Below are 26,666 nucleotides of genomic sequence, written 5' to 3' on the forward strand. Positions count from 1 at the left end.
AACCTGATAAACTTTTGATCTAATGATCAAAACTTCACGCTCTAAGACCCAATCCTGGTGGTTTGAGGAGGAGACCTCAAACATGATAATTAATGAGAGCAGACAATATTTTAAATTATGAAATCCGACAAAAAAATCTTACTTTCTCTGAATGAACATACCTTTTTATCGTTGGATTCAAAATTCTGATTCTCAAAATAAAGTGGTAGTTGCAATCTAAAAAATATGGCTCCAATACTTATGTCAAGAAAGCTGACAAAAGTTTGGTCCTCTAAATATTTTTTGCGTATTTTGTCATATCTCGAGAACATTTTAAGCGAATTAAAAAAAATTTGGCACACAGCTATAATATTAGTTAATCCAAAGATAATTCCGCGCAAAAAATAATTTTAATAAATAATTATTATTTTATTTAATAATTGTCGAAAAAAATTTTGAATCTTAATTTATGTAATTTTTACGTCATTTTAAATAAAGCAGATCGGATTGAGAAAGCGGATCGGAATTTGAGAGAAATCGGTGAATGATTCCTGAGAAATCGTATTTTTTAAAATTTGCTATCTCTGGGACTATTTGACCGATTTCGATCAAATTTTATACTTTTTTGCTTTTGCTTTATAATTTGCTTAAAAAGATCACGGGATATGACAAAATACACTAACATATAATTAACATTAAGGGGTTGAAACTGTAAACCGCTCTCCTGTCCTAACTATTGGTACCATATTTTCTAGATTGCGGCTACCCCCTCTATTTTGGGGGTCAAAAATTTGATCTCGTCATTAAAAAAGTATGTTTATTCAAAGAAAGTAAATTTTTGTACCTGATTTCGTAACTCAAAATATCGTTTGCACTTAATTATCAGCATATTTGAAGTCACCTACTCGATAAATTACGATTGAGTCTTATAACGTGCAGATCCGATAGTTAAATCAAAAGTCATTTTGGTTGGTTTATTCTTTTATTTTGAACACTGGATATCTAGTTTATGTGTTTGAACGTTAATTGTTGAAATCTGCAGTACGGAAAGCCGCAATCAGAAAGATGATATCAATAGTTTTAGTTATGAGAGCGATCGAACATTTAACCCTTTTAGCATATTATTACCATTTTCAAAATATTAATGAACTATTTTAAACATTTCAAAGACATTTTCAGGCAAAAAATATACATAGCCTAATTGTATTTCTTTTATTTACGTTAAAAAATATCAAAAAAATCTTAAATCATATGGTATAAAAAGTTTCACGTTTCCACTAACTAATATTTTTACCTATCCCTTAACAAAAAAACTAAAATTGCAAATTCAGAAATTTAAATTTTGGACAAGCATTAAATTAAAAATGCTTGTCTAAAAAATTTAAATTAAAATTTTTAAGCGAAAAATTACAGATACTTAATATTTTCTTTAATAATCATGATTAGAATACCTCAAATCAAAATTCTAAAAGTTTAAATTCAGAACGCTCTTACAAATTTAATAAATTTCAGTTAAATTGCTTCTAAAATGTCAAGGATGTTAAATGTAAAGAACTTATTGAACAATACTGCAAATAATGTTAAAAATAAAATATTTAAATGAAATGAAATATCAAAATTGCTTAGAAGTTTTCTCATCAAAACTTTAACGTCATACCTAAACTCTTTTTGACACACTGTCAGCCAAAATGAAATTTGCAATGCTGAAGAAAAATAAAGAAAATTCCATTTCAGTTTTTAAGCAATGGAAATATCTTATTTTACTTTCCCAACTTCATTAGCATTTATGTAAATTTCAAAACATTGCTTGATATTGTAAAAGAATCGGAAGATCTGTTTCTCTTTATTAGTCTTATTGTACATTTAATTTTTATCTTGATAAATATTTAAATTTATTATTGCATTGCTTGAAAGTGAAGTAATTTCATCTATATTGATTTTTATTGTTACGAATATCTTACTAATATAGTCATTTTTACGGAAAAAGAAGCTCGTGACTAAATTCTTAAAATTGGAATTTTAGTATAATTGGTCAAAGTAGCATATTTATGAAATGAGCTTGATAGTTTAAGAAAAGTACTATGAAATGTATGCGTCTTAAAATTCATAAATTTAAAATTGCACTATACAAAGTCATAGCTATATATTTGTAAAATAAGTATAATGACTTTTAAAAACAGATTAGGAAATTTTTATTGTTTCAATTCATAAAGCTGAAATTTTACTGTAATCGATAACATAGATATATTTTTGAAATAAATCTAATGGTTTAAGAAAAATCATTATTAAATATACATGGCTTTAAAATACTCACGTAAATTTTTAAAGAAATATTCATTTTGATGTTTGCTTTTTCCATTTATTTCTTAATTTTAATTCTATTATTTTTTCCCCAAATCTTTTCTTCTGAAACCTATATTTTTTCATGGATTACTTTTTGATATGCTTTAGCATTTCATTTTCTGCAGTAATATGTATACAGAAAAATATTTTTCTGTCAATAAGATTTTTAATACACAGAAACTTATTTACTAACGTACTAGGGATACAATATACTTTATTAAAAACTTACTTTAAATATAAAGATTGAAATAAAAGCCACTCTCAAGACTTACCAGACGCGAATGAGGAAAAAAAGAGAAGTGAAAAAGAGTGAGAGACAAGAGAGAGTGAAAAAGAATAAATAAATAAATAAAATGAAAATTCAACCATGATATTATATCAGTCAATATCAAATATATTAAATCAATGCTGCTATTATTTTATATCCAGACCAGACCCTTAATATATTTAAATGAACAATTTTGTTATTAAAATTCACTGAAAAACATACGTCACTTGATGTAAACGCCATGTTAGAGCAGGGTTCCATCTTAATATTGGAACCCGTTGGGGAAGGTGTCGATGGTGTCGTCAGGAGGTGGGGTAGAACTAACCGATATTTATCTAACCCATATTATCTATAAATCTCTCTAATACTTCGCAATATTTTAATCATTTTTTTCCACTCTCTTATATGTTAATTTACCAACTCAAAGGTGCAATTTTCTTGTATATTTTATTGACTTGTTTAAAAAAACATTATTAGAATATATATTAAGAACATTCCGTAGGAATTTATATTAAAATAAAAATTGCCTCGAATAAATAATACAATAACAGCTTAAAAAAATTTTCTGTAAAATTTAGTTTGTGACAAATTAAAGTAATCATTCTTTTTTTCAAACCATTAATTTCCAATTTCTAAGAATTTTTCGTCAAGATGTAGAGACAAACAACTTAATTAAAGAACGCAGTCAATTATTTTACCACATAGACTTGACATTCTTCACTAAATGTATATTAATAAGCTATCTTGTTCACTCATCAGGCATTCAGAAGGACAACCTTATAGAACACTTTGAGTGTCATAATGGAGCGCAATCAATCAACACCCTTCCCTCCATCCTTTCTTTCACCTTTTCCATTCACTCGGCAAACTTCTTGTAATTAGTAATTCAAACTTTGCGTTACTGGGTAAGGTATAATTTCCAGTGAAAAGGGATATTTACTTTTGGCGTAAATAACCCTTTCCTCGTAGGGCGTACTATTGCAATATGGCGTATTTTCCCCATTTAAACTAAATTTCGAAACATTACATTATGCGTATTTATTGCAAAACTGCGTAAAAATATTATTTATTTTATTATCATTGAAGACATCAGGAAGGTGCAACATCTGCTCCCTTTGCTCACCAACAACTTTGATTGTCTCGACTTTCAATGATTTTAATGCTTTGGCGATACTCAATCTATTATATAGTTGTATATTATATATTATAATATTTGTAAATTGCATTATATATGACAATATGCAATATTTTAATTTCAATTAAAAGCTATTCAAATAAAAGATCCCAAAATCTTTTATTGTATTAACACAAATTTAGTTTCCGATTCTATTTATATGAATATAAACCTAGAAATTTTTCTCGGTTAATAGTTTAACATTTCACCAAAATATATTTTTTTTTTAAATTCTTATTTCATTTTTAGTTTAGACAAAAACTCATTAAACATTTTTCGCCGAAGGAATTATTTTGCAATAGTGAAAAAAGTTAGTTTTTAATATTGCTTTAGAATTTCAAACAGTTATTCTGAATTCAATATTTTAACTGTGAGCCTTGATTGACTCCAGTTAAGTATAAAATTTATTTTAATAGCAAATATAACTTAAATATCATTTAATAAATGTAAAAAGAAGTCAAAATATATTTTCTTTAATAGTTATGCTTATAAAATTTGTTTAGATGAAAATAAATAATTTGAAACCAATGGAAATAGAAATTTTTTTAAAAAAATGTTCTGTAGTAAAAAGCAGAATTTAAGAAGAATATTGCTCTATAGTAAAAAGCAGAACTTAATAGAATATTGCTAAATCTTTTAGCTAGAAAAATTTAAATGCAAAATATAGCCTTACTGTTATTGATTATAATAACACTCAATTAATTTTGGCAATAGGTATATTTTAATAAAAAATAAACTATGTACTAAGAAGTAAAGATACTTATTCGTTTAAAAGAACCGTAAAAAAACTTAGCATACCACTACTAACACCAATGGTGTTTAATTAATTTTGATAACAGGCAATCTAATTGAAATAAATAAGATTTGTCCTAAAAGATAATATTAATAGACTTATTCTTTTACAGTTCTCTTAAAAGAATTAGTGCAATATACTTATAATTTTCAGGAAATCATAAAAAAACCGCCTATCTATTATTGACGCTTCATTAATTTTAGAACTAGGTACTAATTGAAACAATAAAAAAAAACGCTGTGAGTTAAAAAGCAAAATTATGGAAGCAATGGTACCAAGTTATTCAAAAAAAGTGTAAAAAATCGCAATGCTATTATTAACGCCAATGATGCTTAATTAATTTTGGTAATAGGCACTACTAAAAGTATGATAATTGGTGCAGTTTTAATAGGTGCCAAATATACCAAGTACATTAATAAAAAATGACATTTTTTAGCTTTATTGATAATGTGTCTTTATGTCTTTCAATTTTGTGTATAATTTCGTAGCATTTTGCAGCCCTAATTTATTAATTGTTTATTTTTTCATTCCGTACTAAAACAGGCATTCAGCTAATTAGAAATCAATTTAAAACTTAGAACCCTAGAAGCTTAGACCGAGTAAAAAAGTAGTCCACCATTTCAGTAACAAATAGAAGGTTTTTCTTTTTCTTCTTATTCTTTTATCCTAAATTTGGTCATTTGATGTTCATTAATATTTAATCTGATTTTACAGAAACAAACAAAAAAACAAAGAAAATCATCTTTTTCTCACGCAAGAAATGTATCATATAGTATATTCCAAGTTTCAAAATTGGATAAATTTGTGACAAAGTCAACGTTTTCTTATAGATAATTACAGACTACGTTCCTATTAATGTGTTGGAATTGAATACCTGCTATTAATGTTATCGTTGGTAAATCGTAGCATTTCTCGATTCAGAAGCCAATCAGGTTCGAGACACAGTCGTGACGCTGCTTACAGGTGTCCAATTAAATCTGATTTAAATTACTTCACTTTTTTACCAGTTGTAAGGATGTTAAAAGCGATGAACTAGATCATTTATTTTTCTGGAATTTGAAAACGATAATAAATTTAAAAGCGATGGGTGGTCTAGTTACGCCTTCGTTACTGTTGTACTTTTTAAGTGATCTAGTTACGCCACCGATGTTTTTCAGTTTTGATTTCTTCTTGAGTATGATGTTTATTATTTGGTAGAGCTGTTATATGTTTAAGATTATTAAAAAGTTGTTAAGTTTTTAACGTTAGTATTGGTAGTTTTTACAAACAGAGTTGTGTTTTAATTACGTTCTAGTTCGTGCTTTAATATTTCAGTTGTGTTTTTAATCAGTTCTAGTTTGTGTTTTAACAAAGTACCTAATTAATAAATTTCAAAATTTCTTAGATAAAATCGCTGCAAAATGAACCTAATTTAAATGCTGGATAACAATTTTATTTTCAATTCGCAGATCAACATTTAAAAAAAGTAATTACATTTGTAGATCAACTTCTTCCTCATATCAACTATTTTTGAATGCCAGTTTCAGAGTTTAATTTAAAAATATATCTGATATGAAACGTATAGTTTACATTGATACAAATTCTGCCATTTTATTTAACGTAGAACAAAAAAGAAATGGCATAAGACCAAAGCATATACTGATAAATAAAATTTCCAATTCAATATAACTGTCTAAAAATATTCTTTTATAAAACTCTCACAACTTTATTTGAAAAAAGTATTCTGGAAAGAAATAACTCTTTCTTTGAGATTTAGAATTGTGAATATCTTTACTGCAAAATATTAAAAATTTGTTTCTTCTCCACAAGATTGAAATTAAGCTCGTAATATATACAATTTGTCATAACCCAACCAACACTAAACGCTGTATTGAAGTTTTCGAAAGTGTTTCAATCTCCCAAAAGTTAATCATGTTTTCTATATGCTTAAACCTGTTCTGTGTTGTTATTTGAGAAGCATAACTTTAATATTCCAAACAAGAAAAAATTTATTTTTTATTTACTTAACAAATGCCAGCCATTGGCCATTGGGTCATTAGTCTTCTAGCTCTCCAGAGCTACTTAACAATACAGTCAAAGTCTTTTAGTGCAGACCACGTGAACAAATGCGCAGCAGTCATGGCTTGTCCGGATTTGCAAGAAAAAAATAAATCTTATAAAGAGAGATTTCTTAAAATAAATTGTTGCCATAGTTTTCTTTTAAAAATTATTTACATTTGTTTCAAGTTTAAACAGTTAGTACAAAAAATACACACATTAAGAAATAAAGCATAACCCTTTCATAATTTTTATTTGAGAAAAAAGTTACCCAGAATTAAGTTTTAAATAAATTAATAACGGAAATTATTCCTGGCCATATTCCTACGACCATAAATTACTCCTGAAACATAACAGCATTAATGTAAAAATGCTTAAAGCGTCATAAAAAGTTTTTATCAACTTCTTCAAACGTAAGATTGTCAACTTTTCTGAAATAATTGTTAAAACCCTAAATTAATACTTATGTAGCATGTCATAGACAATATGAAAACCTTTCAAATAGTTTCGAGTGGATTAAGGTAAAATTATTCTGCTGCCATCTATTTATTGAAAAGAAAATTTATTTATTCGGAAGCAAATATTAAATTACATTATATGGAAAAATTAGCTCGTAATAATAAATAGTTAACAATATTTAACATTTTCTAATCACAAAAGAGAAGTTCCTTTGCAATACAATTAAACGTATCTTCACAACACACTAGAAACCCGTTTCACGGATACGGTAATGTTATTTTTTCTATTTCACTGCATAACATGGTAATAAAATGTTCGTTATTTATTACAAAGAGCTTTTTCTCCTAATTAATCTCAAAGGATTAAATATAAAACCAAAATAATTTCAAGGAACAAGTCCCAACTTTGTTTTTCCCATTCAAAATGTAAATACTTTTAAGATGTGCTATGTCGGATCTTTTGTGCTATGTTAGAACGCTTAAAGTTTTACCATTTTGAATACAATGAGAACTGAGAATATTCCGTTAAGAGTTTAAAATATTAAAATTTGAGAACATCGTTTACATTTGTGAAGCCTTAACTCCTGGTGACGAGTTATTGGAGATAAAATGCGAAGAGTGATGCAAATTTTCTGCGAACCATAAAGTTCATTTAGCAGTCACTTATAAAGATTATGATTACTTTAAAGAATTTCGAATTTCCTTATCCTCTTGATAATAAAGCAATCGTAAAAATTTATATATTTTCTTTTCATTTAATATTTTGGTATTCATGAAAGTATTCATCCTTTATCATAAAATAAGACTATTTATTATTAAGATTTTTATTGTTTAAGGTGACACACCACGAGCGGGAAATTTTCAGGACAGATAAAGCATGTTGTGTAATGCAAGTGATTAGCTTATCAGCGCATTCATGCAAAGCAGGCGTTGGTAGCGACACCTACAATGCGTATAAAAGAAGAGATTTGACAGCAAGTTTCTCTTACAGAAATTGAATTTGAGCTTTGTTCTTGGGTAAAACAGTTTTTGTTATGCCTCGTGTAAGAAGGAGAAAGCCTACCAGCACGTATCTCAGTTTAATAGAGGTCGAATTGTGGCCTACCGGGATTGCGGTTTATCATACCGAAGTATTACTGCTCGGGTTGGTCGAGATCTCATGGCTGTTAGCAGAATATGGAATCGATGGGTTCATGAAGGTCATATGGAACGCCGTACAAGATCTCAGCTGCCCCCATCACTAACAGCAGAGAAAACAGACATGTTATCCACGTGGCCTTAAGGGATCGTACAGCTACGTCACGAAGCCTGAGTCAACAAATAGGGTCATTTGCGAGACAACAAGTGTCTGCACGAACAGTTCGACGACGTTTGCAGCAGCTTGGACTGTCAACACGGCGACCATGGCTTCGGTTACCCTTGACGCTTTATCACGGAGAGGAGTGCCGTCAATGGTGTGATCAACGACGAACCTGGACGCAGGAATGGCATGACGTCGTCTTTTCAGACGAATCCAAGTTCTGTATACAGCATCATGATGGCCGCACCCGTGTTTGGCGACATCGTGGTGAACTCCCATTTGCAGCTTGCATTCAACATCGTCATACCGGCCCATCACCTGGAGTAATGGCATGGGGTGCCATTGGATACACGTCTCGATCCCCTCTTGTTTGTACTTTGAACAGCAGCGTTACAATTCTGATGTGTTAGGGCCAGTTGCTCTGCCTTACCTTCGAGGCCTCCATAATGCTACATTTCAGCACTGCGTGTTGCCCGCACTGTCCTGACCATCCTTGACACAGAACAGGTTCTCCTGTTGCCCTGGCCAGCACGTTCTCTTGATCTCTCACCATTTGAAAACTTCTGGCCAATGGTTGCCGAACGACTGGCATTTTACCACTCGTCAGTCCCTACGGTCGATGAGTTGTGGCATAATGATGAAGCTGCATGAAATGCTGTACCCGTCAATGCTATCCAATCTCTCTTCGACTAGATGCCTAGGAGAGTGACTGCTGTTATTGTTGCCAGGAGAGGCTGCTTTGAGTACTGATTCTTCAAGATCTATACATCCAAATATCCTGCAAATTTAAACACTTGTTCTTCCAACTATAATGTATGTGCCCAATAAACCAATAAATATCATTCTGTTATTTGCATTCCCACCTGGTGTAGCAATTTTAATGGCCAGTAGTGCTTATATATATATATATATATATATATATATATATATATATATATATATATATATATATATATATATATATATATATATATATATATATATATATATATATATATATATATATATATATAGATAGATAGATAGATAGATAGATAGATAGATAGATAGATAGATAGTAGATAGATAGATAGATAGATGGATAGATAAATATATAGATAAGTACATATTTTCTACATCCAAACTAACTTAGATTTACAAACTAGCATTTTAAATAGTTAGTAACATTTCAAACCATCAAAGTCTCCATGATTAGTATAAATTTCCGCAATAAAAATGATTTATATCTACAAAGCTGCAAAGTTATTAACATAAATTACTGTTATGGTTTTTTATAAAAAAATATTTGTCTAAAATAAATCTTGTATAAGCTCGTATATATCGTGTGGCGGATAATTTACATTTTTTAAAATTATTCCTTTACTAAAAACACATTCAGTACCAGAGATAACCAACAACAAAAAAACTTGATGTTTGAAAAATACCAATTCATAGTTTTTTCTATTGAAAGGTGTTATTAACACCGTGTTTTTCTTAGTAAATTGACAGACAAGGTCAAATTAAAATTTTTAGTCGAATATTAATTAAAGTCGAAATATTTCGTCTCAAAATTTACATTTTTTTCCAATTAATTCTTCAAAAATGCAGATTTCATTTTAAAATAATACTTAAGACACGAAATGATCCGTCTCGATTTCAGGTAGAACTAGCATTTTAATATTTTTTCATTACTTTTATTCAAATAAATGCATATTAATCTTAATTTTATAAATGTCCAGGGAGAACTTTTTCTAAACCCAATCTATGTTTTGTAATTGCTTTATTCAAAATCTATTCAAATCACTTGAAAAAAGAATTCACAAAGCAAATCTGTTTTATGTTTGGAAAATGGAGGAAAAAAACATTAAAAAAACAAGTGCACAGACAAAAAAAATTCTAATAAAGCTACTGCTTTCTATGGTAATGATATTCCGGGTAAAGAAAAGCAATTCTGGTAATAAAAATAAAAATAGATGGTGTTTAAACTATTCATTTCGTAATTTTTCCGTTCATATGGTAATGGTTTATTTTGAATGCTTAACATGGGAATTCTTCTTTTCAAACTTATAGTTCTTATACCACACATGCAGAATAAAACTGAAAACTAAGAAGTAAATTTGACCGAATAGATGGTTTTCTGTCATGATCTTAGATATCATGATAAAGTTATCAAATTTCACTACAGATTATAAAACCATATTTTATTGTTAAATTTACCAAAATCAATACCAAAGTACTTCGGACTAAATTGCCGAACTTTTTTGTGTTCCATAGAGTGAGAAACACTGTAGTTTTCTTTCCATTTCCTAACAGTTTCGATCTAACTTTTTTTCTTGGTGTGTAAATTATAATTAAGAACTTTTGAACATTTTCACTTAATATTTTTCAATGAATGTAGACATATTCATGTTAGTGATTAAAAAAGTAGTCAAAAAATTACGGTTGACAGAAATTATCAGTGTGATTCTTATTTTAAATATCCATGCCCTACGATCTCTAATAAAACATTTTATGACTTCAAAAAAAGCTTTCAGTGCAAAATCAAAATTTATATATATATATATATATATATATATATATATATATATATATATATATATATATATATATATATATATATATATATATATATATATATATATATATATATATATATATATATATATATATATATATATATATATATATATATATATATATATATATATATATATATATATATATATATATATATATATATATATATATATATATATATATATATATATATATATATATATATATATATATATAAATCTAACTTATAGAATCTCACTAATACACATATCAATAATATAGCCTAATTTTTTTTAAATACCCAATTGGAAATTGAATCAATACATACATATTATGATTTATAATAAAGTAAGAAGGTTATTTATGCGTATAAATTTAAATCACCCATAACATCCGATTAAAACAACAATAACTCTTGGTGATAACTGTTGCACTGATGAAGGTTGCCCTTTGAGCATCCGAAACAGCTGTCTGCTTTTAATAATATTTTTGTGCTCTTTAACGTTGTCTACCTTAGTTTGTATTTTAGCACAAAGGTCGCCCAATTGTGTATTTAATAACTCTTGGTGATAAGTTTTCTTTAAATTATAGAGATAACGGTACTTTAAAACATCATACTTGTTTAAAATCAAAATTCTTCAACTTGTTTAAAATCAATCACTTTAAAATTTTTATAAAATTGATGATTCCTAGAAAAATAATCATAACTGTTTCGAAATAAAATAGTATTACTCTCAGGTGAGGACTGATTGTATTGAATGAATACCTGATTTTACAAAATATTAACTTTGTTCATGCAGCTGATGGTTAGATGGCATTGTTTTTTGTCATTATTATTTGTATTTCCACAAAAAAAATCTTTGAATCAAATCTATTTTTGTGGACACATAAATTAGAGAGTAATTGATAAACTGAAAGTTATCATTTTCTAATAAGGTAACAATCATAAACTTTAATAGTATTCAACGTTTAAATAATCACTTTATTTATTCAAAAATCACAAATCGAAAACTAGAAGCTTTCAAATAATACCAGAAGCATATTCTTTAAAACTAAAGCGAATCGAAATAGTGTTTTAATGTCGTGTCTGTATAAAAATTCGCTATTGCTATCTTATTTTGTATCTGAATTAATTGCACATAGTGCTATAGATAAACATTGATATATTTTTAAAAAAATGTGTTACATTTTACTTGGTTCAGTTTCTTACGAAAGAACCTCGTAAATTTTCACTCATAGAATATTTTAGCATACAATGAAATATCTTTATTTTACCAAAGAGGAAAGCATATATCTCTATAATCAGCCAATCTAAAAATGCATAAGCCGAAAACTATTCAATATTTGACCACCAAATGACGTGGTTATTACTACATTTTACAAATTGTGGTTCGAACTAAACCAGATTAAGTTACTCATTAAATAGTAATAAAAAAATTGAGTTCCTTATTTGAATCAAAAAAGCCTAATGTTGACCTTTAACAAAATGTGTTTGAAACCACTTTAATGAAGTTATAAAGAGCACATCTGATAGAAATATAAAACAATATCAAAACGAACGAAAAAGTAAAATCTAATACAATTTGCCGTAAAAGAATGTAGAAGTATAATTATCTTTCTAGTTTTAAGAACGAATAGTTTTGCCTCCACCAATCGCTTGACAAGACTATATTGGATTTTCAGTACGGAATCGTTAAAATGTTCTTATTTGAACACCCATTTCTGCCATTTCTTTAAAGGTTGCTTACAATTGAATACCCGCAAGTGACGTTATCGTAGGTAAATTGTGGCGTTTATTATTCAGAAGCCAATCAAGTTCGACGTGACGTCGCTTACGGGTATGAAATTAAATCTAATTTAAATTCCATAATTAGGCATTATCGCTTTATTTCATCTCAAATTGCAAGTATCCAATTAGCAATCTTTGGTGTTATTCAGTAAATGACGAAATGCAAGCAATAGAATCAATCGAAATTAGAGTTTTAGTGACAGAAGAGCTAGAACGCACTAAATTGAAGAAATTGAACGGCATCGCATAGTACTTAAAGAAAGCTGACCAAACAGTAAAATAAATTAAGTTAGACACGGAACAAAGGAGGAATAGGAATTTTTGATTACTGAGGTACCTAAGATTACCCATGCAACCGATGTTTACCTAAAGAAAACAAACTTTCTGCTGAGATAGGTGGCAAGAAATAAAATGAGCACTGAACTTTCTTCGACCTTCTAAATGATCTGAAGTATAATGGACAAAATAACAAATGAAACAACATCAGATAAATATCATTGCATCAAAAGTTATTTTGGCAGTTCAGTTCGTATTTTGTACACTGAACATTAAAGATATTGTGAAAGAAATGGTTAAATGTCACCCCTTTGTTCAGTAAATTTCATTTCGTTTTACTTTATCTTTTTTTGTATTAGAATAAAGAGAATTTTGTCAAATATGTACTCAAGACACTACAGGAACTAACCTCGGATATCAAAACTGTAAATTTTTCTCTGTCAGATAGCAATACTATCAAAAATATTAACAAATAACTTGTAGAAAACATTAAAAACAATTCAAAGGAAAATTTTCATCCCATGATAGTTCTTTAGATGGATTAGTTCTTCAAGGCTTCATTTTTTCAGTTTCATATATTTGTTTCTTAGTTATTTTTTTTTACTGTTTTCTTCCCCAAATTTCCATCAGCATGTTTAGCGGTTGTTACGTTAACAGTCGCCTGTTTCTTAATTATGTTAAAAGCTGCAAAATTTTTTCCGAATTTGCATTGCACAGCATGTATGATACCTTTCAATTTTTATCTCCGCTATAATCACACCAAAGATGAGAAACAATTGGTCATGTGATATTCCATTTACGTTGTTCATGCATGACGCCTGTTGTGATAGCTTTTATTTTTTATCACCATGATATTCACACCAAAGACAATTAGTCATGCGATATTCCATTAATATTTTCACAAATTTCACCTGTTGTAAGTAGGTTAATTTTGGAAAGTTAGACAGTTACGTTAAACACGTTTTTGATTTTGTATGCTATATGAACGCAAGTTGGGTAAGGCGTTTTCATTGTGTAATTCTATATGTTTCAATAAATATGTTGAGTTATCAGCTCTCTCATCTACATTTACAGATCGAAGTGCATAACAATTTTATTTTCGTGAAAATGACTGTTTGATTCACGAAATTGTTTGTTAAATATAATGATTCCGTGAAACTGGATGCCCAAAAGGAAATTTCTAAAAATTTAGACAAGAAAAAAAATCCTAAGAAAAATCAACAAGAGAAGACGACAGCTACTGGAATTTGGTAGTACAAAATACTCGACACCAAAGATAGTACTAAAAAAAGAATAAAATATAAATATCCATATTAATTTGATGAATTTGAATATCTCCTATCATATCCAGGACTCGGCAACGAATTTCAAAAAGTGGCGATATTCTCAAGTTATATTAAGATTCTAGAAGCATAATGTAGACATTCTGTAAGACATTCGTGTCTCCATTTTTCTGACACTTTTTACTAAAGTTAACTTTAATTTCAGTGTCCTTAACATTCAGGGTTCTCATTTATTGTTCAAGTATTGTTGTTGTGTATTCTTATTGTTCATTTATTCATATTACTCATATTCTCTCGCTTTCTGTATATGTTGTATTATATGGCTTGACTTCCAATAAAGTCATAAAACAAAACAAAAAATAAACGAATTTATAAACAATTATTTCAAGAAGTCACTAAAAGCAAAACTTGAAGTAGAAAGCAAACTTAAAGATGAAAAACAAAAAAAACACTCCAGAAAATTTTGGATTATTGAGTTTTGGAATGTCCTATCTGTCATAGAAGAGTAACATATACGGGAATTATGTAACTAAATCAATGGAACCAAAGCCGATCCTCCAAATTACCAGTGAAGTTATAAAAACTGTACAGTTGAGGTTTTGGAGGCGTTACCTTGTTGTGTCTTCCGCAACTGGTCATTAACTTGGAGACAGGCAAGGGCGGAGAGAATGTCGAGAACTAATAATTCAAGGAGCACATAAGTACAAAGCAAGGGATTATTAGCATCTATGACGTTTTATTTTTGAAACAATTGACTGTCCTTAACATTTTTTATAAAAACTTTAAACGAAAAATACGTTTGACCTTACATAGGGAAAAGTGGGATAGTATCGGGTAGTTGAAATTCGAAGGGCTGTTGGTGCTAAATTGTTTGAATTAGAAACTGTCAGATTTAATCAAATATATTCCAATGTATTCATTGTTTAGTTGTGTACAATATATTACTCTTGAAAATTTCTTGTTGTACTACTTTTTTTATGAATGAGCTTTTTCTAGAAAAAGCCAAATCACCAGATCAGGGAAAAAGTAGCAAACATTTCTATTTTATATGACAATTAAATTAAATTATGCACATAATTTACCTACAATCAAGGAGGAAATTTATCTATAATATAAGGAGGTAATTTACCTTAAGAAGGTAATTTACCTGTAATTTACCTATACTCAAAGAGGGAAGAGAGAGAGACAATCGTCCTGGATCCCGAGACTGCTGAGGTCCCTGAACAAAATTTCTTACTGTATACTTAATTTATACCAAATAATACAACATGATGAAACGTAAAATCTCTTCACCTCAAACTACGAAAAAATATTTAATGAAAAAATAACATTAGTATTTTAAAAGAAAAATTTTAAATCAAATAATATATTCCATTTCTTTAGAAAATATAATAAAAACTAAATTATTATTTCCATTCTAAAAATTTGCATTTAATACCTAAAACATTAAAGATTTTTTTCTTTCTAAAATATCTGTATTAGAGGGTAATGGTAGCAGATTAACAATGAAAAACTCACTTTAAATTATAAATTTAAATATGTGTCGTTTAAAATGAAATATATTAACTGATTATTTCTTTTGGAACAAGAACATGTCTTTACCACCCTCATCGACACATATACAGAATTGTAAGCAATACCTTTTTTATTTCTAGCAGAATAAAAGAGGTATCAAGATCCCTTTGGTGAGGATTACGTATGTTTACGGTTCAAAATTAGATTCTAAACATAAAACGTGGAACAGGAATGTGAGGATAAATTCTTAAAATATTCAAGATTTTATTTTCCCCTCATTTTCATTTTATTTTCAAACCTACCTAAATCATTTCTAGAGGCAAAACAGTATACAAAATATCAGTGGTATCATAAAATTTTATTTTTAGATAAAAGCTTTTGAGATCTTAAATTAAGGTTTTCCTTCATTCATACAAGAGAATGAAATTTATGGCTCCGATTAAAATAATTTTGTACTGAAACTCACTCTGGGAAAAATTCCGGATCAAATTACCATACAAAGTACCGCTACTTTTGGTGCCTCATCCGTGACAATCATTTTACCGTAAAATATAACGTAATTTTTACAGTAATATTTAATGAGTGGGATACAGATATTCATCATTTTTCCCGATGCACCATTTTTGAACCGCGATAGCTCAAGGGATAGAGCGTTCGCCTTCCAATGGGGTGAGCCGGGTTCGACTCCCAGTGATGGCAGATCGATTTGAATTCCGACACCGGATGCCACCCGGTTTTCGTGGTTCTCCTCGCCACTTAACGCAAATGCGTTATCTGGAGAGGAAACTCCCATTACTTGATCCAAGTGTTCCCTTGTCTTCTGGATTGGGGTTGAAATTACGAGGCTACGGGGTTGAACATCGATAGTCGCAAACCCAAAATTGGGTCAGCTATTTAATGTTGGTTATAAAAATAAAAAATAATATTGTTACTGTAAAATTACAACATGTCAGTATTTTTGTTCCGTAAGATGTTCCGATAAAAATGGATTTTACAGTAAAGGGTACTTTTTATCGTAATTTTATCCAGAATTTCTTACAGTGCCATACATTGCATGCATATAATACCCCTGTATATAATGTGCTTAATTTCATAAATCAATCTTCTATAATGTTATAAATACATTTGTCAATCATTCTAAACATTAAGTTTCATAGGAATGATCTTATTATTATTATAACATTTTTATCAAATTAACTGTATTACTTTTTACACTAAAACACTGATTTTACATAAATCATTATGTATGTGAAGCAAAAAAGATATTTTAAAAATTATTTTCCCCTCTTTTTGTTAAGATAACAATATTTCTAGTAACTCTTCGACTTAAATGGGACACCGGAGTCCCTTTTATATATTTTTTCTGACGCTCTACGAGCGAAACTATATTTAATTATTTCTTTAAATATAAAAAAGTCTTTTTGTCACTAAAAAAATCTGTTATTATATCGGAATCAGTCATACTAAAATATGAAATCCAAAATAAGTAGTTTGCGAAAAAAAAAACATTTATAGTCAAGAATTTAACAATAATTGATTTTCAAAATTAAAGAAATTTCACTGATGAATAACTGTTTTTCTAAGATCTATAAGATCTAAAGGACTATAAATAAATGCTAATTTGAAAAATTAATACTTGGAAGTGAGCCATGTATGGACGACTTTACTTGTAACACAGAAGAAAGACGCCGTATTTCACAACCATAAATTATTAAAATGATGAAAACAATATTTTTCACTCATTTTGGCTCTAATGCAAAATAATGAAAAATATGTTTCGTAGAAACTCTACGTCAAAGAGTTTAGCAGTTTAGCAATAATCTCGATCAACGAATACTTTTATATCTGAATGCCGTTGATTAATGCAATATCGGTAAATGGCAAATCCACCCTTAAGATTTTCTTGCTTTAAACAATTCTCGAACGCAGCTTATTTATATTTTTTTATATTTTCCAAATTTAAACTAATTGTAATAGTTTAAATAAGTTGAACTTCGATTGAAAAAAAATAATAAAATAGGGTCTCTATTGAAACAAATTATATATATTTTTTAGATTTTTCAAATTTTAACTAATTGTAATAGTTTAAATTTAAGTTGAACTTCGATTTAAAAAAATATAAAAGTGGGGTCTCTATTGAAACAAATTAGCCAATTTTTAGCTTATATTATATTTAAAAAAATCAACAAACGTGGTAGAATTTACAAAGAACGTTTCGGCATATTTGATATTCAACGATTGAACATTAAACAAAATCTCTTAAATGTAATTTCTAAAATTTAATTTCTAACCAACGGACTTAAAATCTTTCTTTATATAGTTTGCAGAATAATCCTATCTTAACATACTTTATCCAATTATTTTGGCAACTTTTCATCAAACTATTATTTAAAATTACTGTACTTTTATGAGAACGCACAAAGTTTGTTAATTTCGTAGATTTACTAAGACAGTTAGAATAAAGCGTAGATTCTTCTCTAAATTTATTCCTAAATTAAAAAGAAAAATTTTAATGATAAAATGGAATTCGCCAAAAGTACTTGGGGAAAAAAATATAATTCAAAATTATTCTTCATCCATTTGCGTTTTAATCTTAAACAACGAAATTTTTCTGGTAAAATTACCGTACTGTATTTACCGTACAGTACGGTAATTTTACCAGAAAAAGATAAAGTGTGTAAGATAAATTGTGACCTTTCTTGTAAAAAAAACGTAATTCTGAAAAATAAAACTATAATATTAGGTATTTAAACTATTCTTTTAGTAATTTTTCCGTTCATATGGTAATGATTTACCTGAAATTTGGGTCTTCAAAATTATAGTTCTTATTATCAAATCTTTAAAAAAAAATTGAAAAGTAAATTTTACCGAGTAAATTGTTTTTATGCCTAATAACTCTAAGGTATCATTTCAAAACTACTAAACTTTAAGACATTTTAAAAAAATCTTGCGCACCATAAGACGCATTTTATTGTTAATTTTACTAAATTATCACCGAAGCTCTTGGGTAAAAATTGCCGAGCTTTTTTGGAGTACCTATAGAGCCAGAAACACGGGACCTTTTATCATATACTAGTAGTTTTAACCGATTTTTTTTTCCTCAGTGTACACTTATTTGTGTTTGAAAGAAAAATGATGAGGACAGGAAAATAATGATAGAAAAAGAAAATAATGCTTTCAATTTCAAGTTCGGAAATTTAAAACCATCAGCGTAATACCAAACCACATATTTTAAGAGCTTTTAAGTTAAATATTTTATCTCCGTTTCATTTCAGTAATTTGATTATATTTATATTCTAATGCAGTTAGTTTTTTCCTGACATACACTTTTTGAATCAAAAGTTTAATAAACGATGCGTGTATGTACATAAAATAATTAATACTAGGAGGCTCTGCCCCCTGCTCGCTAACGCTCGCCAACCCCCGAGAATTGCTACGCAATCCTATGTGGTTCACGCCGTGAACCATGGTTCGCTGCGCTCGCTCGCCATTGAACACAATGTTCCAGCACAAAGACATAGTATATTATCATCAAAGACATAGTATTTTATCATCAAAGACATACTATTGTATTTATGTAGAAGAATTCTATCAATGTTCTTATTGGCTTTTAAGAAAGTATATTAGCTATTTAGATTGTAGATGGTGAAAAAATCAAAACATTAGCTGAATGAGAAACATATTGGCAAAATAAATTATCAAATATTGCAGTTACTCACCAAAATTAAACTAAATGTGTATAATAAATTAGTTAATGCTAGAAATTCTGAAAGTTTCAGAAAAAAAATTTTATTATTTAAAAATATAAACTTTAAACCCTAACTTTTCCTGGTGAGATAATAACCCTCAAAAAGTCTTTCATTTTCAAGAACACAAAAATTTATTTTATCGCCAAATGAAATATTTTTTGATGATCAGCATTATTGAAATCAATTTCTATATTAATTAACATTTGTGATAAAGTACATAACATTTTAGAACAAAATAAGGATGTTTTACATACAATAAATTAAAATGCATGGCTGTTAGCATTACCCGAGAAATACTAAACTGATTTTCTCAAAAGTCTGACCTTGTGACTTATTTATAGTCATGGAGAAGGCCAGCCTAATTAATTCCTAATTGAGTTTAAATTAAATATTATCATGTTTTCAGGGCATAAATCTGATTTGAACAACCTGATAATGCTCACTCTGGTTATTGTTTCCGTTTTTAAAAGCGCTATATGTTGAGCCATCTCATGTGACATTTGCCATGTGACATTTTTAGCAGGAATCATTGGTCGATTTTCTAATGTTGCCATTCGGGGAGTTGTAATGAGGCTTTTTTTTGGTGCCGTGTAAGAGAAATATATATATAGATTTTGAGATTTAAATATTACTTTTACCTTAAATTAAATATTTATTGCATTTCAAACAGCAATATATTGTTATTTATTCACCTATTTTATTTATTTATTTATTTTTATCATCATATTTTCCAAAAAATTAAAAAATTATTCATTACATTTAACTTGATAATATAATATTTCAGTTTTCATTTATTGACTTATTGTTACTTTATTTTTTGTATTCATTTAACATCTAAGTGTTATTTTGGTTTTTCCCATTTGTAAGCAACTGTAAAATGGAATACGTTCAAAAATAGAATAATTAGGAAAGGTATTAAAAAATTATTATTTTCATGGGATATTAAAACTGGGATAAAATGAGAAATGGTTTTTTTTCTGAGTCAATTTTTAATACTATAATCATTTAGTTTCAATTTCATATGCATAGTTATTAAAAAGTGTAATTATTAGAGGGAAGCGCCTAGATGTTTCCGAAATTATAAAAAAAAATGCTTTTTCTTATTTTTAGTTATAACTGATTTTGATATGATCAATTTATATTAAAATCATATTTTTAAAAATAGTTATCATATTTTAGTTATTAAAAGCTTCTACTTTCTTATAAATTAACTTCTTCCGAATTTTTCAATTAAGAAAAAAAAAGCAGCAACGTTTTTTTCTGGTTCAACGCTCTTTTATTTAAAGTAAGATAAAGAATTCCCTCAAAAGTCCGTTGTAGGTCAGGAAGGTCATAGAAGCCAGAGTTGGCCGTTGATTACAGTAATCGATTACAACTGTAATTGATTACAGATAATTACAGCTATGTAATCAATTACTTGTAATCACGATTACAAGTAATCATTTACTTGTAATCATGATTACAACTGTCAAAAAATTTTGATTACAGCTGTAATCATGATTACAATTTTGATTACAGTAATCAATTACTTGTAATCACGATTACAAGTAATCAATTACTTGTAATCGTGATTACAACTTTCAAAAAGATTTGATTACAGCTGTAATCATGATTACAATTTTGATTACAGTAATCAATTACTTGTAATCATGATTACAAGTAATTGCGATTACAAGTAATCACAACAAAAACGATTACAAGTAATTATGATAACAAAATATCAAAATATATGATTACATGTAATCATGATTACATGTAATTTGATTACATGTAATTGTGATTACTTGTAATCAAACTATACGATTACAAGTTATTACGATTGTATACTATAGTCAAATTTTTTTATGTAAGTATTCATGTGTTTACATATTTTTATGTACATAGAATGTACGCGCGCATGAACGTACAATTTGCGATTCCTATACATACAATGTAAGCACAAACGTTGTTTGTACGTACAATATTCATAATTATATTGTAATATACTTAATGCAATGCGCATATGCTTAGTAAATATAATTATGCATTTATGATACATGTACGCATGCATGTTAGTTTGTACAAAAAGGCAATGTTTTGTATCTTTGTATACATAGACAATGTATGTATGAACGTATATGAAAATAATGTTTATGCGTTTGCATGCTTTTATGTACTTAAGTGCATATATTGTATAAATTTTAGATAATAGCACGTATATACAATGTACGTTTGTATATAAAATTGTACGTATTTGCGCACAATATGTAAAAATGTTATTTAAAGGTACAATATATGCACATAGTTGCGTAAATAAAATGCGTACATGTATACATGCATATTTATATGTACATCGATATATGTGCACGCAAAGTATGTACTTATGTACAACTTACGTATGTACTTGTATAACTACATACTTTGTTAATACTTATGCGCATGTAATGCATGGATGTACAAAAAAATAGTTATATGCACAATGTATGCATGTGCATACAACGTATACATGTACATAATTACAAGTAATGTACAAATACGTGCGTACATTTAAATATATGTAATTACAATATACACATACATTGTGCATACATTTAAAAAATTTATATGAGTAAAGTTATTAAAATTTGTTTTAAAATTATTCTAAGGTATTTGAATCTCGACCTCATATTTTTTAGAAAGCAAACGATAATTTTATTTGGAATTTCTAAATATTAATTCCACACATAAAATTTACCGTTTTTCTTACCATTTAAAAAATTTCTATGAATCATGAATTATTTCTATGAAAAAAATAAATCTGTATTGTCAAACATTTCATGAAAATACCTGAAAATAATTTTTTATTCAGAGAATTTCAAAACGATATAGAACAATTAAAGCTGAAAACTAAATTTAAATATCGTTTGATTTTGTCATTTAACTTGCTTGAGTCATTAAAAGTTAACTTACATGCATTTTATTTATTACATTGTACACATATTTAGACATAAATGTAATGTACATATGTATACGTGTAATGTATGTACGCATGTACTATGTATGTACATACATTCATGTATTGTACGTGCATATATAGTACATATGGATATACATGTACATGGAACATACGTGTATTGTACATGTGTGGATACATTCATTGTACATATATACATTGCACCATATGCATAGGTAGGGATAGCATGCATGTACACATGTAAAATTTGTACGAAAGAATTATGCCCAATATATTTATGCACATACGTACTGTATATGTACACACATATGTGCATTATATGAACATTTTATGTTCATTTCATCATTTGTACATTATATGAATATACATCTGTACGCTATATGTATATACATCTGTACAATATATGCATCTCAAATGTGTGTATGTACGTACGTTATGCATGTCGAATGCATGTATGAATATATGTGAAATATAAATACACCCAATGTACGTACAATAGTTCACAAATGTATTATGCATATTTGGATACTTACATTGAGCATGAACATATTATGTACATGTACATAAATACACTGGACATGCATATCATGTACATGTATACATACATATATTGTACATCCTACAGATATACCTATATTGTGCATGCATACATATATTGTACTGTTCATAAATAAATTGCACATACATGCATGGGACATACATTGTACAGACAATGTATGTATGTTCGTACAAACACAAGTACTTGTATATACATGCGTACATGAACATAGATATACATTTTACATACACAAATATTTGCATAAAATGCATATATTCATTGTGTATAAATGTACATGCCTACATTGTTTGCACATGCATACGTAATTATTATCTATATACATACGTACATATATTTTATACCTACAATATAAGTGTATGTACATGTGTGTGATACTAAAATGTCTGAACATATGCACTAGATAAAATCATATGTACATACATTTCAGTTACATTCATTTGTACGTATACAAATACGTACAAAATGCAGTACATGTTAATACGTGCAAAATGTATCATTATAAAATACATTCTACTATCTACTGTAAAATATAATCATTTATAAGAATACAATAGTCTTGTAATCGTGTAATGAGATTACATGTAATCATAATTACATGTAATCAAATTACATGTAATCAAATTACATGTAATCAAATTACATGTAATCAAATTACATGTAATCAAATTACATGTAATCATATATTTTGATTACTTGTAATCATAATTACTTGTAATCGTTTTTGTTGTGATTACTTGTAATCGCAATTGCTTGGAATCATGATTACAAGTAATTGATTACTGTAATCAAAATTGTAATCATGATTACAGCTGTAATCAAAATTTTTTGAAAATTGTTATCATGATTACAAGTAATTGATTACTGTAATCGACTATGTAATCATGATTACAGCTGTAATCAAACTTTGTAATCACGATTACAAGTAATTGATTACTGTAATCAATATTGTAATCATGATTACAGCTGTAATCAAAATTTTTGAAAATTGTAATCATGATTACAAGTAATTGATTACTGTAATCAAAAAATGTAATCGATTACATTTTTGGCCAACTCTGATGGAAGCTAAGGCTCCATAATTTCATGACCTACGGCAGGATTGCGGTAATGCGATCAGCATTGCTCTCATGCTACCCATCCCAGACAAAGTGAAACTCATCGGTATAAAGCTAGTTGGGCTTCAAATCGCCTATGGAGATCGATCCTCAGTTTTTCACAATGACAGTCCATACACTTTTATCGTAATTAAAATTTTTTAAATTCTATTACATTACCATACTCTTTGTTTATTCTTTTAAAAAAAATAAAAATATTATTAAAAATGTAACCATACACTACCTTATTAATTTATTTAAAATCATGCTATTTGTTAATGTAGCCGTTCCGTAGTCTTTGATAACAATATGAAAATAGATTCTATAGCAAAACATAATATAGCACATTTATAGTAATCCCACTTAAAAATGTATGCATCTAACTAATTTAGAGCTCGTTTCATTCTGTAATTTGCTATCTCTGCCAGTTGAAGAATCTCCATCAGTAAAGAAAGCAAACTATATAGTCTTTTTAGCCCCTTTTCTGTCGGATTTTTTATTCGAATTTCCGGCCCAAAAAGAAGCTTTTTTTCATTGTTGAAAATTATTATATATGTTCTGCCCTAAATTCAAAATATTTTTGTCATCAAGCAGTTTTTTGATTGACCATTTAGTGAGAAAATATGTTATGTCCCGTCCACTGATCTCCAGTTTTCCCTGCAATGTACCTAATTTTTATCTTAAAAATAAATACATTGTGATAGCATATTTGTTAATTCGGTTGCTTTAAGGTGTTTAAAATAAATATCTACGTAAAATAATTTTTTTTTTAAATTAGGTAAAAAATATTTTGGAAAATCATTTTCCATCCTTACAGTTACCGTTTTCCGACTGTGAGATAATAAACTCACTGTCCTTGGACTCGCTCTCTAAATACATCATAACTATTTTCGCGTGCGACAGTAGCACCAATAAAAGCGATATTACAGAAAGTTCGTAATGATTTTGGTTTTAATTCAAGGCGGGAAAGCTCACTGCAAAAAATTGTGAAGAAAGTGGGGCTAGTTGCGCCATCTCTTCGCAATATTTAGAAATATAAAAATAAACGCGGGATTTAAAGAGACGTATAAGTAGCGACGAATTCAATTTTAATGATGCGATTTTTCTCTTCATCGCATGGCGACGCCGAACACACTGGCACAAAAATGCCGAACGTATGAGATGCGACGCCAACAGAAAAAGGGTTAATTACTATGATTCTGCTCCGATTACTATAAAGTAGTTTAGTTATTCATGATAATTTTCAATCTACTCTGATGTACAAAATTAGCTGGTGATTATAATTTACACCAAGCTCTCAACACATCTACTTTTTTCATCATTTCTTAGAATTCTTGATAAAAATTAATATGAATTTGGCTTGAGTCATTTGGGCGTCACAAATTATTCGATTTTAGCAATTATTTTTAAAGATAAATTTATTCTATTTTGATGAAATATCTTAAAATACTGTTCAAAATTGAAATTTTTTTCTTAATATTATAAATAAAGTTCTTAAGTGTTATTATTCATACTCAAAGTATTCTAAAGAAACTTAGAGAAAAGCTTTCAATCAATATAGCTTTAATTAGACCCTTTCGCAACACATTTCGCTTAGAGCTTTATTGCACCACATGACATTTTCAAACTATAACTAGTTATTTCTCTCAATTAAATAAATTTTGCAATCAATAGATGAAGTAAAATATATGAGCATTTTAATTACTGCCATTCCATCTCGGTCGCCACTTATTATTTAACTGTCTGCCTTGGTTCATAACGTTTCTCAATCTACTCTTCTATACAAAATTAGGTAATGGTTATTAGTTATACAATGCTTTTAAAACATTACTTTCTCCATATATTTTGGAGCCATTGGTGAAAATAATAAACTTACCTATAATCAGTGGGTTTCATAGATGAATAATTTTAGCGAAGTTAAAATAAAGAAAGAATAATTTCTAAGTCAATTCAGACTAATTTCGAACACGCTAAAAAAAATGGACCACCCCGAATAACTTTTTATCTAATTATCGGATCTTCCCGTTCTAGGAGTCAAACTTAAAGGTTCGAAGGGAGGACCTCAAATATGCTAATTAATTAGTGCAGACGATATTTTAAGTTACGAATTCAGACACAAAAATGTGCCTTCTCTGAATAAACATGCCTTTTTTTCCGACAGTGGCGGATTTCTGACGCCCAAAATATAGGGGGTAGGCACAATCTGGAAAATATGGTGCATGGTTCGGTTAGGGGAAAATATGGTTTAGTCAGAACGGAAAATTGCGTTAAATCTCTAAAACTTAAGCAAATCGAACAATTTCTTCACACAATTATAAAATTCGTAGTAATAGTAGAAAAAGTTTGAATTGTAAGATATATAATTTTTGCATCACTTTAAAGCATGTAATTTTACATAGCAAAATACAAAATTTGAGCGAAATCGGTTTAATAGCTCCTGAGAAAAAAAACATCATATGTCGTGAACTTTCCAAGCGAATTAAAAAAAATTCACGCGCAATTATAAAACGTATTTATCCAATTTCCTGCGAAAAATAACTTTTTAAAAATATTTATTATTTTTTACTATTTGAATTGTAAGG

General features: G+C 28.4%; 1 protein-coding gene across 3 annotated transcripts in view; it reads right to left on the reverse strand.

Annotated features, from left to right (window-relative positions):
* Positions 1–26,666, reverse strand: part of LOC107453006 (uncharacterized) — a 195,213-nt gene that overhangs the window by 128,663 nt on the left and 39,884 nt on the right. The gene's annotated exons all lie outside the window — the stretch shown is intronic.

The sequence above is a fragment of the Parasteatoda tepidariorum genome, chromosome 3, assembly GCF_982258835.1.
Source record: "Parasteatoda tepidariorum strain Cologne lab strain chromosome 3, Ptep-v5.0, whole genome shotgun sequence".
Taxonomy (NCBI): domain Eukaryota; kingdom Metazoa; phylum Arthropoda; class Arachnida; order Araneae; family Theridiidae; genus Parasteatoda; species Parasteatoda tepidariorum.